The sequence below is a fragment of the Gossypium raimondii genome, chromosome 12 (assembly GCF_025698545.1).
Source record: "Gossypium raimondii isolate GPD5lz chromosome 12, ASM2569854v1, whole genome shotgun sequence".
Taxonomy (NCBI): domain Eukaryota; kingdom Viridiplantae; phylum Streptophyta; class Magnoliopsida; order Malvales; family Malvaceae; genus Gossypium; species Gossypium raimondii.
Genome location: NC_068576.1, coordinates 29,067,808 through 29,079,368, shown reverse-complemented (window position 1 = coordinate 29,079,368; position 11,561 = coordinate 29,067,808). Strand labels below are relative to the sequence as shown.

Genomic DNA, 11,561 nt, shown 5'->3' with positions numbered 1-11,561 from the left:
TATTTAACGATCCAACCCTGGTCAGAATCTTTCTCAACTAGCCAACCATACCCGTCTAACGTAGTTGCTTAGATACGACTTTCGGGTCTCCCTGGCTTTTTGTACTAGAAGAGTATTTTAATGAGTATTGGGTAGACGATTGGGCATGTCATTAAACTTGATAATAACATGGGTAATGCTCTATTGGGAAATGTGCCCATATTGTAGTAAACATATAACTGTTTTCTATTTATTTGAACGATGAATAAATAAAGTTAGTTTCACATTCCACTATTATGTATTTTGTATTTCTGTCTTTTATATTTTGCATGCATAGTGAAATTGTGACAAACAAATATTAGCTCATTAATTTTCTAAATTCAAACTGAAGATAAGTGGCATTGTAAGAATGTTTACATTGCGAGAAAGACAACTTACTTCATTAGATAATCTAAATAAGTCCGTAATCTCGTAAAAGAATCGAAGTGAGCATTTGATTCAAATACTGAAAAGGATTATTATGTCATCTACAATTCCAATTGGGGAGATGACTAGTCTTGGCTATCGGAGCAGTTGACTCCACGAGTAGAGACATAGATGTATTCATTGGTAGATTGATACATTGGGCTGGACCCAAGATGAATTAATTCTGAATCCGTTTGTGAATTAATTCGCTCGTGACGCTCATGGTGTGATTTACCTAAATCTTGAGTTAGTTACTGACCATGCGTATGTAACTCATGTGCTTTGATATAAGTGGAGGCTTATGCTCTAAAGATGATTGAGCCCATATCCAGTATGTTGGGTACATGACTTGTGTATAGCATGACTTTACTAGCAACAATGGAATTCATAGCTCAATTAAAGAGTTAATGATAACCTCTCATCGGCATTGTATGGATTGATAAATATGGAAAGTGACCACGGGTTGCTTGTTCTCGAACAAGCAATTTATCACAGTCATTTGTTGGCAGTGATCATATTAATCATTAAGAAGACACAATGGTGACAATGAGATAAAATAGGATTGTATTGAGTGAACGGATTTAACTCAAAGGAATCAATGATATCATATGAGGGTAACATACACATGACGAGGTCATTAGACAAAGTAGTTGGATTAATTGCTTTCGTAAAAAGTTTACAATAAATTATTTTTAATTATGGTACTTCTTGTGGACTGGCTCTATGATTAAGTAATTGCGAAATATTGGAACAATGCTTCTCAAAATAATTGCAATTACTAGAGCCTAATTGTATATGTCCGATTGGTCCCTCCGCTAGCTCAACAAAAGCTCGATCGGACTTCATTTGAATCAGAAGAAAATTCTACGACTTTGGAAATAATTTAATTGAGTTGATTTATTCGATGTGGAATTAAATTAGGTAGTCGTGAGAATTGTTCAACTAGAGAATTTGATTAAAGAATTTTCTTGAAAAATTAATTTTGAAAACCTAAATGATTTTTGGGAAAATTAATTTTAATCAAGTAAAATTAAATTAATCATATTAATTAAAATTAATATGATATTTTTGAAAATTAATTTTTAAGTTAGACAATTGGCTCAATGGGTAATTGAACTTGAAAATTGGGCCTAAGATCGTAAATTAGGCCTAGGAGCCCAAAACCGAGACCAAGACCCAAAAATTGGTTAAATCAGGGCCAGTATGTGAAACCGAACTGACGATCCAACCGGTAGGTAAATCGGATTGGTTGGGTTGTCACTGACCCGGACCAAACCAACATTAGCCAAACCGGGTCGGGGTGCCGTAAGGGTGTCGCACCTGCATCATTGGACACGATGGTGCCGACGGTTGCGACGGCAGTGTCCCAGTGACCGGTGGCAGTTGGTCTTCCGTGGTTGAGCAGTGGGAGAGTTACACTCCTATTGGGACTCTAGCAGAGAATTTGATTTTAGATTAACTATTCCAAAAATAATATTATTTTAATAGTTTAATATTAAATTAAATTTAATATTTATCTTAATAGTATTTTATTAATTTAATATTAAAGTGAGTGAATATCTTAATATTAAATTAAATTTAATGTTTATCTTGTAGATAAACATTCTATTATTTTAATAAGATTTAATATTAAATTTAATCTACTATTTATCAAGATAAATATTAGATTAAATTTAATATTAAAGTGATAAGTTTAATCATAATTGAACTCTCTAAACTCTCCTTATATAAAGAGAGCCTTGGGTCATTATTTAACACACACTTAAATTTAATAGAAAGTTGTAGAGAGAAAATTATCTGAAGAGATTATTTCAGAAAATTTCTAGAGATATTTTTCTAGTTTACAACTTGACTCAAAAGTTTAGAGAAATTGTGAAATTACCCTATTGGTAATTTTTGTGAAAATTTTTCTAATTCGAAGTGAGCCCACACTCGACAGACGTGAGCTTGAGGATAGCGGAGAAGACTACTCAGTTGAAGAGCTCATCTTAGACGAATCGAAAATGTACAATTTTGATTCGATAAACTGTTTATTACTTTAGATATCACAACCAAGATTTTGTTTTGGAAAAAAACTTAAAACTCTGTTTTCCCTAAATTTATTTTCTGCTATGTTTTCCAAACCCATTTTTCCAACATGATCATAGGGGCTGGCTTGTTCGTATGGCGATTTTTTTACCTTAATATGGCATTGGTCTCTAAAATTAAGGTGGATGGTCGTATTCAACACATTGAGTTAGAGCCCCTTCGCAACATTTTTTTTGTGTGGGTTGAAAATAGGGAAGAATCAGACTTGTTTGGGCCTTGGATGGTGGTCAATTATCGGAACAACAGATTGGGTTGGAAACTAGCGTTTGGCCTGGAAGAAAGGAAAGTAACAGATCCTACGGGATCGCGTTTTAATATCCTGCATGATTTTAGGGATAGGAACGAAATTAATATTGGGGATTCTAATCCCATTGTTTTAGCTAATTTGAAAGGAAAAGGGGTTTCCATTTATAACAAGCCCTTAGGCGAATGTGAGTCAACTCATAAGGAGAGTAATGTATAGGCAATCGTTGTCCATGCTTCAGCGCTACTTGCTGGAGATGATGTTATAGACTGTGGCCTGGAGAGGATAAAACTGATGGGGTTTTGGGCCTAGTAAACCTAAACGCTAATGTCTCTTTCAAGAAGGACACTATTTCTTCAGAGGCAGCAACTACACATTCTGTTGGGCTCCGCATTCAAGGGCTTAGTGGACTACTCATAAGGGCCCCCAGGTCTGTTGAAGTTAATGGTTTTCAAAAGAAGGCAAGTGTGGGCCCTGTTGTCTTTTCTCCAATTCTTCTTTTAGTTCATATGGGTTACATTAACCCAAAGGATTTCCCACCTTTCTCGAAGACCCAAACCAATTATAAGGAGTAATCTTTGGGTAATTCTCATTCTAGCCCCACTATGCATCGTTCTAAAGCTTCATACCAGCAAGCGAAAGGCACCTCTATTACGCATTTAGAAAAATTAGTTATAACAATTTTAAACTCGAAATTCCACTCGGCCATCAAATTCATTGAAAATCAAAACCCCAATTTCCTTTCAAGTGATATGTCTTCTAGAGCTTCCTCATCTTCACTGAAATTTGGAGACCTTAAATGGCTAAAGAGAGGTTCTCATAATTTACGAGGTAAAGGTAGTAAATTTAAAGTGAAGGCTCTCGGTCGTGAGTCTGTTGCTAAAGCAATGTCAAGAGTTGTTGAAAAGATTGGTTCCGATAGTCTGATTGCGAATTCTAACAATTCTCAGGGGGAGCACCTAGGCTCCAGTGAAACGACCACTCTCGATGCTTGAGATGGGTATGTTGTTTTCATTTTTTCTTTTTATAGTCTTTCTGATGTTACTTAGTATTTTTGTTTGGAACTGTAAAGGATGTGCATCTCCTAAGTTTGCTAGGGTGGTTAGAGATTATTTTACAGATTTTGACGTTGATGTTGTGGCTTTCCTAGAAACTCGAGTCAGTGGTATGAAGGCAGATGGAATCATAGTTAAAATTGGGCTGGATTGCTCTCACAGAATTGAAGTTAGAGGTTTTGTTGGGGGTTTATGGATTTGTTGGAAAAATAGCAGTCAGGTTCAAATTATACTAAATGATCCACAATTTATTCATTGTCGCTTGGGGAAGAACGGAGGATCCAGAAATGTTTTAGTAACTTTTGTTTATGGTTTTCTAGAAAAAAAATAAAAAATCTTATGGGACCAGTTAGAGTAAATTGCTTAGTCCATTAAAGAGCCTTGGGTTTTGTTGGGAGATTCCAATTCAGTGTTATCACCAAATGAAAAGAGAGGAGGTCGCCCAATTTTTCCTAGTTGCAAGTTATTTCAGAACTTTATTCTCAATAATGGCTTGATGGATCTTGGTTTCAAAGTTCCCCAATTTATGTGGAGAAGGACGATTTTTGAAAGACTGAATTGGGCAATTGGAAATAATAAATGGTGTTGCCTGTATTCTGATTCTCAGTCTTCCATCTCTCTCATCTCAAATCTGATCCATACCCATTTATTTTAGGGTAGTTAGGGATGAAGAAACCAACAATTTGTTTCCATTTTGATTGGAAATCTTTCTACACTTTACCCTTGGGATTGTAAACATTGAAATCCAACGAATCAATAAAAATGTCTTTTAGGAAGTCGTAGTCTACCTGACTTAAGTCTACGGGACCAAGGCCATTTGGGTGTGGAGAACCAAGTTAGCCTTTAACTCTAGCAGTGCCTCAGTCAAGTTCTTGGTTGTGTCCTATTCGTATTTTCTAAAGGCTTCATCATTAGATTGGCGAAGACTATCCAATTTAGCCTTATAGTATAGCTTCTAGGTCTGGAGTTGTTCCTTTTATGAGGACTGACTCAACCTTCCTCTCTAATCGTTTGCACCTATTCTCTGTGTCCTTATCTTTGAGCTTCCAAGCCATGATACATAAGTCGAGACGTTCAACTTCGCTTTTAAGAACTTGCTTGTTGTAGCATAGCTCCTCTATCGTCTTACTTTTTAACTTACTCAACTCCTCCAAGATTGCAATCTTGGCCTTATGGTAATTGTTAAACTCTTGAAAGGTTATACTAAATAACCCATATTCCATAGATAGAGCATGGGTAGATTTGGTCATCTACGAGATAGGAGATGAGTCCAATTTGGATGTAATGTAAGATCAGAAAGCCTCTTTTAATTGTGGAGGGATCATATTGTATTGGCTCTAGAAGATTGAACTTAAAGAAATAGAGGATGAAGCATAAAGGTTACACCAAGGAAATAATTCATCACTCTTAGTAGAAGAAGGTTGCAGTTTAGGATTTATGGGGATCATAAGTGGATCCAATGGTAAGGTTTTTGTTGGGATGTCAGCATATGACCCATGTTTTGAGTAGGTGAGCTGCAGTTTAGGCGGGTGCCATTAGGACTGATGGCACAGCAGGCAATGATGGAACTAAAGGAGAAGGAACCTTCGGATTTGGGAGTCCCTTCTTAAGTCTACGCCATTTTGGCTGTGGGGGTTCACTCTTCTTAGAAACTGGAGCATCTTCACTTGCTCTAGGCCTCTTTTGGTACTTGTTTGTAACTAATATTTTAGAAGGGGTAGTTGTAGCTCTCTCTTTAGCATAAGACTTTTCCAAAATGGCCTTAATGTCTATACTTGGTATTGAATTGAGCGAAATATGAGCTTTTGGATTAGATCCTACAAAACCAACTCAAGTTTAGCTTTGTTTGAAAAGGAAGAAGAAGAGTAAGGAATACGAGGAGTGATAAGCCAATTTCGAGAATGTATTCTACAGAATTCATAGAAGTAGAAAAGAGGTTCTCCTATGTGCCAAATTAGATCTGCGCATCGAATGGCCAAGCCTTCGAAGCAGAAGGTATATGGTAGTTGTCTAGCCAACTGATGCAATCAATATCTTGTCGACCATTGGGACTTTGGTTTAGTAAGTAGTATTGGAAGATATTCCAAGCTATAACCAATTCTATGAACTCAAGAATACACCCCTTGCTCAAATGGTTGAATTGCTTATTAGCAACCTTAGAATCAACTGGCAAACTTTGAGAACAAACAAATTCCTGGGAAGTGACCAACAGGTGGGAAAGCCAAACCCATTTTCATGTTTACAAATGACCCTTAAGAATTTTTCCTTCCTCTAGTGAAGATTAGAAAGGTTATTTTTAATTATTGGTTCACAGCCTTGTCGAACACTAAAATGGGCATAACCAACATTAGCCCCTTGTCTAGTAATCATCAATTGATAGAACTTCTGGAAAACACCTAGAACTGGTGGTTCATTGCGCATACAACAATCTAGGAAGTAGGCTACTAGGGTCCACCAAGATAGGGTCAATAACTGACCTAGTGTGATGTCGTATTCTAACAGCACTAAACAAAAGAACGAGTGTAATGGCAGTGAAAGCCAACTTCCGGAAGAATCAAAGGAAGGATAAAACCTTGGGTTTTGTCACTTAAACGACACCTTGGTGGCAGTTCAACTTAGTAAGCAAAATGTAATATCCCATTTTTCAATAGAGCCAGAAACAGTGGTTTCGGGGCCACAAGTCTGACGAGTGAGTTCATAAATATTATTATTTAATATTTATGAGTCAAATATAGTACTATAATAAATTTTTATTTGGTAATTTATGTTATTTGAATGAATAGTTAAGTTCAAGTGGTATATCATTAAAGTTAAGTGGTTTTAGAAAAAGGAGGTATCGACACCTCATTTCTATAAATTGAGCCCGTAAATATTTACGGAGTGTTATTAGGGCCATATAAAATTTGGTTAAGAAATTTTAATATTTAAATAGTTAATTAATTAAAAAGAACTAATTTGTAAATGATGTAAAATCTAGTTGATAACTCTTGAAAAGTGTTATATTTTATGCCTTTGGACCTAGTTAATTGCCTGTACTTAAGTACATCTAGTTTCATTTTAGGACATTTCATTAGTATTTTTAGCATTGCATTAGAACTTGGGCTGCATTTAAATATTAGGTGCTTTTAATTGCTTGTGGAAGGGCTGTGTTTTGTGGTATTGGTAGGTGAAGGATAAGGAACAAGAAATAAATGAGTAAAGTTTTGTCAGGGCAAAATGGTGGTCAGATTGCCAGCTCATATTCCCTGGCAATGTCGGAAAGGTTCCCAGTCAATATTCAACGCATATTAGTTTCAACCTAACCCACCTCTACTTGCACCAGATAAATCTGCCTATAAAAGAGGATAAGATAAATCTTGGGCTTGTTGGTATTATCTTGAAAAAAAAACAAAGTAATTTAAAAAAAAGTAAAGGAGGAAACCCTAGGGTACGAAAGTGCGGGTAGAGATCCTTAGGCAAATTAGAAGGCAGTGGCTGAAGAGAAACAGGAAGAGGAAAGAGACGCGAGCAACCCCTCTCAGCCACATTAGGACATTACGCAGCTGGAGTGTGGATTAGACAAGCAAACGCTATTTTCTCGACGTTCTTCCATTATTTCTAATCTATTTCATCGTGAATTACAGTGATGAAAACGATGTTTGAGTTGAATTTTATTTTCCAGCCTATGAGTTAAATCTCATAGGGTTGGGATTACTTTGATGAAAATTTAACTGTCTTTAATGGACTATTTCATTCAATCATTTTATTCTTTACAATACATGTGAGCAATCCCTAGACATAGCCGACCGTGTAGCATACCCTTAAATTAATCTAAATTCTGAAAAGGTTAGATTAGGTAGACCGTGGTGGAATGATATGGGCAAGTACTTGATAGATACTTGTAGTAGACTCTAGACATAGAGCAACATTCATACAGAAGGGAACAATGCAGGGTACCATATTAAAGGCCTAAGACACAGACAAGGTAACTTGAGGTTTCTGCTCTTGAAAGAAGTAGGCCACTTTAGAACTCTTCTGGGTAGTAGGCTAAGTATGATTTTGCAGAGGCATCGCTGACAGGAAAAGTAGATTCTTAGTAATCCCGACCTTCCCACTCAACATTACGTAACCCTTATCTTTGCCGTAGTAGCTTTGCCATAGCATTTTTTTGTTATTTATTTATTCGTTGCATATTATTCACGTAGTTATTCTCATAATTGTTATTGCATTTTTACTCTTGCATTGCCATAGAATTTTCAATTAGTCATCAGTTACACATTGTTTTCACATTAATATTCCTTTTGTTTACTACTGCATTCTTATCATTATATCGCTATAACATTAATCTAACTTTATTATAATAAGTTGACCACTTTTGTGCCTCAATCTGATCCTCGTGGGAACGATACTTACTTATCATTTTATTACTTGATTTGACATGTATACTTGCACAATTCGTATATTATATTCACATGCAACAAGTTTTTGGTGCCATTTCCAGGGAGAAGCAATTTGGTAAATTTGATTTTTTTCTATTTTCTTATATAATTCCATTAGTTTTATCTAACTTAGTTTAATTTGATTTCTACAGGTTTGCCATCAGTGCATGAGAAAAGGCATTCCTGCTAATAATAAGTATCCTTTTGATCCAGAGATCGAGAGAACTTTGCGAAGAAGGCGAAAATAACTAAGAAAAATGACTAGAAATGGGAATGATCCCAGTCATAATGATAATCCAAATGGTCCTGGTGTTAATAATAATCCAAATGTTCAGGGTGTTAATCCTCCTATTCGTCAGGTGATAGATGACCGAGACAGACCCAGTCGAGAGCATGTTGTTCCATTTTTGGATGATTTGAATCCAAGGATAGTTAGGACACAAATACAAGTTTAGCAATTTGAGTTGAAATCAGTAATGTTTCAGATTTTGCAAACAGTAGAACAGTTTAGTGGATTACCAACTGAAGATCCAAAACTGCACTTAAGACTTTTTTTAGAGGTTTGTGACTCATTTAGGAAATAGGGTGTTCCTGAAGACGCCCTGAGACTTAAACTGTTTCCATATTCTTTAAGAGATAGTGCGAGAGCATGGCTGAATGCTTTGCCGTCACGAACAGTGACATCAGGGAATGGCCTTTGCTAGAGGTTTTTGCTATAGTATAATCCACCAAACATGAATTCCAAGCTTAGAAATGACATCACATCTTTTCGATAATTAGAGGATGAAACATTATATGATGCTTGGTGGTGATTTAAAGATTTAATTCAAAAATGTCCGATGCATGGATTCAGATCTAGACTCAAATGTAAATATTCTATAATGGATTGAATGCACATACGAGAATGGTAGTTCATGTATTTGCCAATGGTACATTGTTGGATAAAAATTACGACTAACATATGAGATTTTGGAAAAGATTGCCAATAATGACTATCAGTACCCTACCACAAGAGTTGGGACGTACAAGAGAGCTGCTGGTACTATGGATGATACGACCCAGCCCTGGAAATGCCCTTGGCTCAGCTCATCAGGTGCCAATCGCAAACTCTTGCAAGCTGAACTAGCTTGTTCCAGCTCAATGGAGCTCAATTCGAGCTGATTCTAGCTCATTGAGCTTGAACTTCAATTTATTTAATTTTATGCTTTTAGTTTGCTGAAATAAAATAAATAAATTGCTGCTAGTTAAATTAGTTAATTAGTTTAAGTTAATAAATTTGTTAAAATCTGGACATATTAATTTTTTATGTTAAATGTGTTTTATTTGTTTTTAATGCATGCTTTTATTTGTCATAGTCTATTGCATGTTTTTAATTTGTCCTAGTCCAGCTGAAATTAATATGTGGGTAATTAATTTGTCTTAGTTCATGCATAAATTAAATGTGTCTGATTCAAGGACATAGTTTTAATGCGTCTAGCTTAAGGAAAAATTTATTTCATGTTGCTATGTCCAGCCGAATTTAATGCTGCTGATTAATTGTGTCTCAAAGCTGCTTTAATTAACGAATTTAATGGATGCAGGTAAATGTCATGGGCGACATTAAAGAGGTAGCTGCTGCCAAATTTAATGTGTGCATGGAACATAGGACGACATTTAAGAGGTGGCTGTTGTTGCACCTTTCCAAGCTGATCATTCAGCTCACCGATGCACCCTTAAAAGCTCCATCAGTCGAAATATTCCATTCCCTCACCAAGGCCGTTCATTTTTGTGTGTTCACACACAAGGCCTGCTCATTTCCTTTTGTTCACACCTAGAAACTGTTGAAGAACCCAAGCTGACTTTAATGAAGTCCAAACTGTTCAGCTGATCAAGGAGCCATAATTTAAGCCAAGTTTCATTCCCTAAGCTGAATCTACATACACCATTCAGCTCCCAAGGCCTCCAATTACTCCAGCTTAATTTCGAGGCATCTAGAAGCTGATTATAGATGTCCACAATGCACAAGAAGCTACCTGGAATTTTCCTTTAACTATCAGCTCATTAAGCCTGAACCGAATTGACCATTCATGTTCTTTAATGACCATTCGGCTATCCTTGTTTTTGAGCTATAAATATGAAGCTCATTAGATGTATTTTAGACTTTTGAACCTTTGATTATTTTTTATAACATTTTGTGAGTTTTCAACTCTCTTATTTCGTTTTAGACTCAAGCTAACTTATCTATCATAGCTAGTGGCGTCTATCTTGTTTCTTTGAACTTATCACTCAACCCCGAGTGTGGCGTTCACCCCGATTATACCTTTGGTTCTTACTTTACTAAGTAACGGGTCAAGGTTCTATCCTATCCATTTCGTAAACCACCTGAAAGTCTTATAAGTTTTGTGTCGACACTCAACTATAGTGTTGGTTCACTCTTGATCTTTAAGCCCATTCACTTTTATCTTTCACCAACCATTTCCTTTACTTATCTTCTTGATTAGCCGAACCTATAATTCCTCAATATTCACTATTTCGAGCCTATCCTTGTTACCATCATCTAAAATTAGCCTATTTTCCATCATATTTCAAGATCGAGCGATACTTCTCCATTTTAACGATTGGGCACATCAACGACTCGACTCATCACTAAGACCGAGATCATATTAGTTGGTATCAGAGCTAGCTAAATTCGAGAAGTACGGACGTTCGTGAAGTTTCCGGAGTATGTGATTTAAAAAAAATTCAAAAAAAAAATTCAAAAAAAAATTTGTACGTGATTGCACAAGTGTTGAATGTGTTTGTATTGAAAAAAAGAGAAGTTACGAAATTTAAAAAAAAAGAAGTTGTTTGAAAGTGTTCATAGTTTTCCCAATCTTGAAAATACTTTTGGCCAAAAACAAACCCATCGCCACACTTAGCACCACATATTTTCTTTTCAGCCCACCTTATACCCATTAATCATCAATACCCTTGCAAGACTTTTGAAGCTAACCCCTAAGCTTGCTTCTAAGTCAAAATGAGTTTTCTACGAAGTTCAAGAGGTGGATTCGAGAGGTAAAAGGCACGAGTGAAAATACATCAAGATAAAAGCCAAATAAGAGTGAAACACGAGTGGTGTGCCATCTATTATTTTCTTGTGAGTGAAACGTGAGATTTTGTGGTAAGGTCATTACTTTTTGTTTTGTTTAAATCATTTTTGTTTTCAGCAATAAATCATGTTTCGAGAAGAGTTGTTAGAATCAGAATTTCAATATGTGATGCAAGAGATGGATCGATTGTTTGATCAAAAATTAGAACCCGTAAAAGAACGATTTGACCGAGTGGAGAAAAGAG

General features: G+C 35.9%; 1 long non-coding RNA gene and 1 other non-coding gene across 2 annotated transcripts; one reads left to right on the top strand and one right to left on the bottom strand.

Moving 5' to 3' along the window:
* Positions 1-3,290: 3,290 nt before the first annotated feature.
* On the top strand, positions 3,291-10,391 carry LOC128035384 (uncharacterized). The gene is made up of 3 exons (XR_008191816.1): positions 3,291-3,776; positions 8,402-9,342; positions 9,830-10,391. It is a non-coding gene; the product is annotated as an uncharacterized LOC128035384 (long non-coding RNA).
* Positions 8,993-9,099, bottom strand: LOC128035677 (small nucleolar RNA R71). The gene has a single exon (XR_008192229.1). It is a non-coding gene; the product is annotated as a small nucleolar RNA R71 (small nucleolar RNA).
* Positions 10,392-11,561: the final 1,170 nt, after the last annotated feature.